The 6000-nt window shown below is 43.9% G+C and overlaps 1 protein-coding gene across 4 annotated transcripts in view; it reads left to right on the top strand.

Annotated features, from left to right (window-relative positions):
- The first annotated feature begins 596 nt into the window (after positions 1-596).
- TAOK1 (TAO kinase 1) overlaps positions 597-6000 on the top strand; it is a 110365-nt gene continuing 104961 nt past the window's right edge. For 3 of the 4 annotated variants that reach the window (XM_086359941.1, XM_086359942.1, XM_086359944.1), the window contains exon 1: positions 597-1289. The gene's annotated coding sequence lies outside the window, so the exon portion shown is untranslated. The remainder of the gene's footprint in view (positions 1290-6000) is intronic. The other variant, XM_086359945.1, reaches the window with a different exon arrangement.

Below are 6000 nucleotides of genomic sequence, written 5' to 3'. Positions count from 1 at the left end.
TCTCTTAGAACTCTTCAGTTTGTTTACTGCTCTTATTACTCAGCCTACTCACTCCACAAAAACTTTTCAAGACTTTGTCCTTTTTCTACCATCGCTAACATATAGGATGGTGTAGATCTGTATTTCTCTTATTACCGTTCCAAAAATTACTATAAACTTTTCGAATCTGAAAAACTCAATTATATACTGATTACGCTGACCAGCTTATCTCTGAATTCCAAGGAGGGATTGAAATAAAGTGTGTAAGAAGGGGATTATTCAACACGTCAGGGAAAACTTCATTCTCAGGGTTATGGGTGGGGGGTGCAGATACTTTGGGAATGGGAAAAGCAGAGGCGGAGGACAGCAGATAAGCTCTTCTTTCTTAGGTTTCAGGGTGAAATAAATGCACCTGACGCCCGCGTGGCAGAAGAGCTCCGCCAGCTGAGCGAGCCGGGGCTGGACAGAGGCTGTAAACTCCGGGACACTCGTGAGACTCCGCCCAGTGTTAGCACTCGCGCGTTCCCGTGAGGGCGTGCACGCGTACGCAGTCTTGTCTCGCGCAGGGTCGAGCCTGTCAGGCGGGAAATCTCGCGAGATCGGAGACTGGGATGACTGTCGGGAGGAGGGGAGTGGTGTCGGGGAAGGGGGGGAATCTGGGCAGCGGCCGGGCTCTGTGGCTTCAGGGCTCGGAGAGAGAGAGGGAGGGTGGCAAAGAGAGTGAGTCGGTGCCTCCGCCTGCCTAAGGAGAGAGAAGGGGTCCCGCTTGCCTGCGCCCTTCGCGGGGCGAGAGCGCGAGGCACCCGCAACCTCTGAGGCCTCCGGCCCCTGGGGACCCCGCCCCGCCGCCGGCCGGCCGGCCCGGGGCCTCTCTTCCCTTTGTGAGCGCCCCCTTCCCAGGGGTGGTGGTGGTGGCGGAGGGCTGTGCGTGGGCCCGCCCGCCGAGGGGCCGCGGCGGGGGACCGAGAGGGCCTCGGCTGTGTGAGGACAGGAGGCGGCCGAGGCCCGGGCCGGTTCCCCCGAGGCGGCGGCGGCGGCGGCGGCGGCTCCCGGCACTTCCCCGCGCCATCTTAGCTGAGCCCAAGCGCTGAGGGCGCCTCCTCGACCCCGGTCGTCCCCTCGCCCCCCCCCCCCCCCCCGCCCCTTGTCGCAGAGCTTGGGCTGGGCGGCTTGCTGGGGCTCCGGGGGGGGGGGCGGCGGTCTGTCGCCTGGCCCCCTCCTCCTCACTCCTCGCCCTCCAGCATAGCGGCTCCCTCGGCGCTGCAGGGGGCTGCGCCTGCCTACTCCGCCCCAGACCTGTCGGCGAAAGGGTAAGGGCACCTCTGCTTTGGGAAAGGGAGACATGGAGGGGGCGGGGAAATTCGGCCCACTCTGGCCGCTGCGCGGAAGCTGGGATGTGGGGGTGGGGTGGGGGAGGGAGACAAGGAGGGTCTGTGATTCTGTGGGTGGGGTGAGGAAGCTGGTGAGCTAGGCGCCCTCCTGTTTTGAGGGGCAAGAGCAATTGCATTCCTCTTTCCTGAGGGTCACCGGAAGGGGTGGTGGAAGGGGATGTCTCGAGGAAGGTGTGGCCCTCCTAGGGAGACAGGGTTGATGTGCACCCCGACTTAAAGGCGCGAGGTCCCCTTCCCTTCTGATCCCTCTGCTCCTCCCTCTTCTCCTTTGTAGTGTCTGTGTATTCTTGAGAAGGGAGACTGCTCTGGGTAGTCTACTGGGTAGATTCCTCCCGCTCCCCAGGAAGTCTGTACCCCACTTCTGTAGGGGTGATGGAAGCGTTTCTTTCCCCCTACCCTTCCCCATCCTTTAGTCTGCTGCAGTGCTGCAGAAGTCCAAGGCAGTTTCTTCATACACAGGCCCGTGTATACACTGAAGGGAGGGGGAGCGGGAGAGGGAAGTAATGGCGATTCCCTTAGAAAGGTTACCCCTTTTCCTTTGGTTTTAAATCGATAACAGTACCGGTTTAATACTCTTCCTCTTGAGATCTGTCCGTGGGAAGTATATCTGTTCCTGTTGTTATTGCGGGGATATGGCCACTCAAGAGGGACCCTGCCATGTTAGGAACAGTTTTGATGGTCTCTCTTGCTCTCTCATTTGAACACTAGATTGACTTTGTGTGAGCATATTGGGTTTTCGTTAAGATTCAAGTAAAATAATTTTGTTTTCTCTGGTTTCCCACTTTTTTTTTTCCCTCTTCCTATGACTTTTACTTGAAGAATTATTCAAGATTATTCTGTACAGACAGGATGTCTGATGGACATTGCTTCTCCCTGAGCTGTGAATTTTTAGGGTTAATACTATTTTGTATACATCGAAATGGAATTTTCCCAAAATGATTAGGCCACACACCTTTCTATTGCAAATGCTTTGTTTCTTAGTGTAAGGGAAAAATAAACGTTAATTTGCCTGATTATGCTGTAATAGAATATTCTGTAGTCAAAAAGTCATTTTCCACTTTTGCTTCATGTCATATTTGTTTAAGACAAATCATCTTATCTGGTTTGCGGTAGTACTTATTGGTTTTGTTTAGTAGAATAGAAATAAATTAAAAAAATACATTCTAGAAGTATGTTGCCAAGTTCTTCTTGTGACCAAAGAGTAGTCTTGAAGTCTATAGTTGATACTTTTCTCTTTACTGATGGAGTGAGTTCAAAACGTTCCATACTTGAATATTCATATAATTAAATAACTGTTACACAGAGTGATGAAGATGACTAAATACAGAAATCATGTCTTGACATTTTACTAGCAAGTTGTATTTATTGTTTAAGCTTTACTTAGTGGCTGACTTGTTTTTAAATACTTCCCTGCCATCTACATTTTACATTGTTCATCAGAGCTCTTTTGGTGTTTGTTGCATTTTGAAACCCATTTTAAGACAAGGATTTAAAGATGTTAGAGGCAGTAGTAGTGTTAAGCATTAATTTAGTTTCTGTCTTATTTCATGATTTTAATATAGGAGGACACGTTAATGGTATGTTAAGTCAGTTTTTATTGTTTTTACTTGGCAAATCTACTTGCTTTCTTTATTCTCCTGATTTTTTATCTGAATTCATTTAAATTTAAACAGCACTTCTCATTTGAATCTTTATTTCATGGCACAATGCTGCATGTTGTGGTGGGCAGTTTTTCCCTGTATGGCAAACTGTGACGTAAAGTTTAATTCTCTGTATTATGGCTTGTTGTTGATAATTAATTCATATATATTAGCATGTGTAAACCCCAGCATACTGCTTATTAAAGAGTGTCTGTTTTGTCTTTCAAAGATGTAGAGAGAGGGGATTTGTCAATAAGGGTTATAAAACTTAAGGATGTAGACAGAATATAGGTAAACTACTTGCTATACATCAGAATGCTGGAACTAAGAAGTACTCTTTAGAAAAATTATAAAGAGACCCTTGTCAATAGTTGGTAGGAATTCTGCTAAAAGTGGTAAAATTATGTTCATGACCAATTAGGTAAATTCATTATTGGGGGAAAAACTGAGGGTTATGGCAACTGAGTTCTGATGCTGCTGTCAGAAAGAGAATACTGAGAACTGTTAGTCTGAGTTGGTTGATTGCAGATTAGTATGGTACCTCTTGTGTTTCTAAATAGTTCATCTACAAAATGGCAGTGGACATCACTTCCTGTTCTTTCACAACTGACTCTCTGAATTCCCTTTTAATGACTTAATTTTTGGCATTCTCGTATCTGATTTGCTAATTTTGTTATAATTCTCATGCTTTATAGATGGAAGAATTTGTTAGAATCAATTTAGTTTTAAAAGGTTTTATATAGAATTATCTTGACAGTAACTAAGTATCCTTCAAATTAAAGGATATTTTCTCAAACATTTAAACTCTGAAAGGTTTTAAAGAAACATAGCAATATACAGGACCAAAAGTATGAGTGAACTAAATAGAAAGTAGTTACTGTATTTTCTGTAATATATATATTGGGAGAACAGTAGATATGCAGTTAATTGACCATGTTAGTATACACCATGCTTTCTGCATATCAAAGTATAGGCATGATACTTGATCCCATGTTATGATGCCATCCCACTAGTATGAAAGAAACTAATTATTTGCAAAATACTAGAAGAACCAAATACTCTTAACCATAAAAAGTGTAATTTAAGAATTTTCTAGTACTTGTAAATATGGAGCTGGAGGAGGGCACAGCATCCCATTCTAGTATTTTTGCCAGGAGAATTCCGTGGACAGAGGAGTCTGGTGGGTGACGGTCCATAGGGTCACAGAGAGTCTGACATGACTGAAATGACTTAGCATGCACGCAGTGGATATGAATACTTAGTAAATCCAGAAGTTATCTAGAGGGCCAATTCTTGGCATTGAATTTACATTTGAGATTGATCTGTTATTCAGATTACCTGGAAATAAATTCTGTTTTTCTTTGACCACTTCAAATATTAAAAGCATTTTCTCTCTCCTGTGTATATCTTTTTGGTTATCAGTAGTCTGTTGTAACAATTGCACTCATACTATTAACTTTTTAGAAATTAGGAGCTTTTTTATATGTATTAGTTAAGGGCTGCTGTTCAGTTCCGGATTATATATGAATGAATCTCTTCTAAAGTTTCAATTCTGTAGTCAAAAATAAAAGTGAGATTGTTGTATCAGAGTGCCAATGTATGTTCATCCACCTTTAGGTTTCTGTACTTGTTCATGGCTGGATTATTTTTTTTATTGTTCAGGGTTTCAAATTTTAAAATGTGAGTGTAGGAGAAAGAAATGGCAACCCACTCCAGTATTCTTGCCTGGAAAAGTCCATGGACAGAGGAGCCTGGCAGGCTGCAGCCCATGGGGTTAGATGACTGAGCATGCATGCATGAGGGTGGAGGGAGATGGGTTGGTAGCAATAAACTGGTAGAACTAAAAAATAAATCAATGTAAGTGTAAAAAACACAAATCCATTATATTGGATTAAAATTTTTAATTTTTAATGATAAAAATTAATATTTAGTATCATTAAAGTGTCTCATACCTTCTTAAAAAATCCACATGAATTTAAAAATTGTTTGGAGGGACTAGAAACAGTTTCAATTGGGATGTTCTGTCAACATTTGGTAACAATTATTTCTATATCAGTCTCTTGTTTGTGCTAGAAGACTTTTTGTTCTGAAATAGAGTTTAAGGCTGCATCCTCTTACCTAGTGACAGAATTGAGTGGCCCATAAAAGGTGGAAAGGCTTTTCACAATATAAAGTACTTGGCATGTAAATAGAGTTAATGAAAGTACAGGTTACTAAATACTTTATATAATAAATATATAGCCTGTTAAAAATATCAATGACACTGGAATTGTTATGTAAACATAACTACATTTAATGTACCCTAACTTATCTTTGGAGAAGGCAATGGCGACCCACTCCAGTACTCTTGCCTGGAAAATCCCATAGATGGAGGAGCCTGGTAGGCTGTAGTCCATGGGGTCGCTAAGAGTCGGACACGACTGAGCGACTTCACTTTCACTTTTCACTTTCATGGATTGGAGAAGGAAATGGCAACCCACTTCAGTGTTCTTGCCTGGAGAATCCCAGGGACGGCGGAGCCTGATGGGCTGCCGTCTATGGGGTCGTACAGAGTTGGACACAACTGAAGCGAATTAGCAGCAACTTATCTTTAAAGTTAAGAAGGGGATGATTTTTCCTTTTGATAAAGTTATTCAATATGATAGTGTTGTGCAGATTCAGAAATAAATGAATTACTTCATGTAAGGAGCACACATGCAAAGTTCAGTTTCTGAGAAAAGCTGCTGCTGCTGCTGCTAAGTAGCTTCAGTCATGTCTGACTCTGTGCAACCCCATAGACGGCAGCCCACCAGGCTCCCCTGTCCCTAGGATTCTCCAAGCAAGAACACTGGAGCGGGTTGCCATTTCCTTCTCCAATGCATGAAATTGAAAAATGAAAGTGAAGTCGCTCAGTCGTGTCTGACTCTTCGCGACCCCATGGACTGCAGCCTACCAGGCTCCTCCATCCATGGGATTTTCCAGGCAAGAGTACTGGAGTGGGTCGCCATTGC

Source organism: Bos grunniens, chromosome 19 (genome assembly GCF_055505025.1).
Source record: "Bos grunniens cultivar Pamir isolate PY7600 chromosome 19, Bosgru_T2T1.0, whole genome shotgun sequence".
In the NCBI taxonomy this organism is placed as follows: Eukaryota; Metazoa; Chordata; class Mammalia; order Artiodactyla; family Bovidae; genus Bos; species Bos grunniens.
The sequence above is the reverse complement of the archived record's forward strand: the minus strand, read 5'-3'. Positions and strand labels throughout refer to the sequence as shown.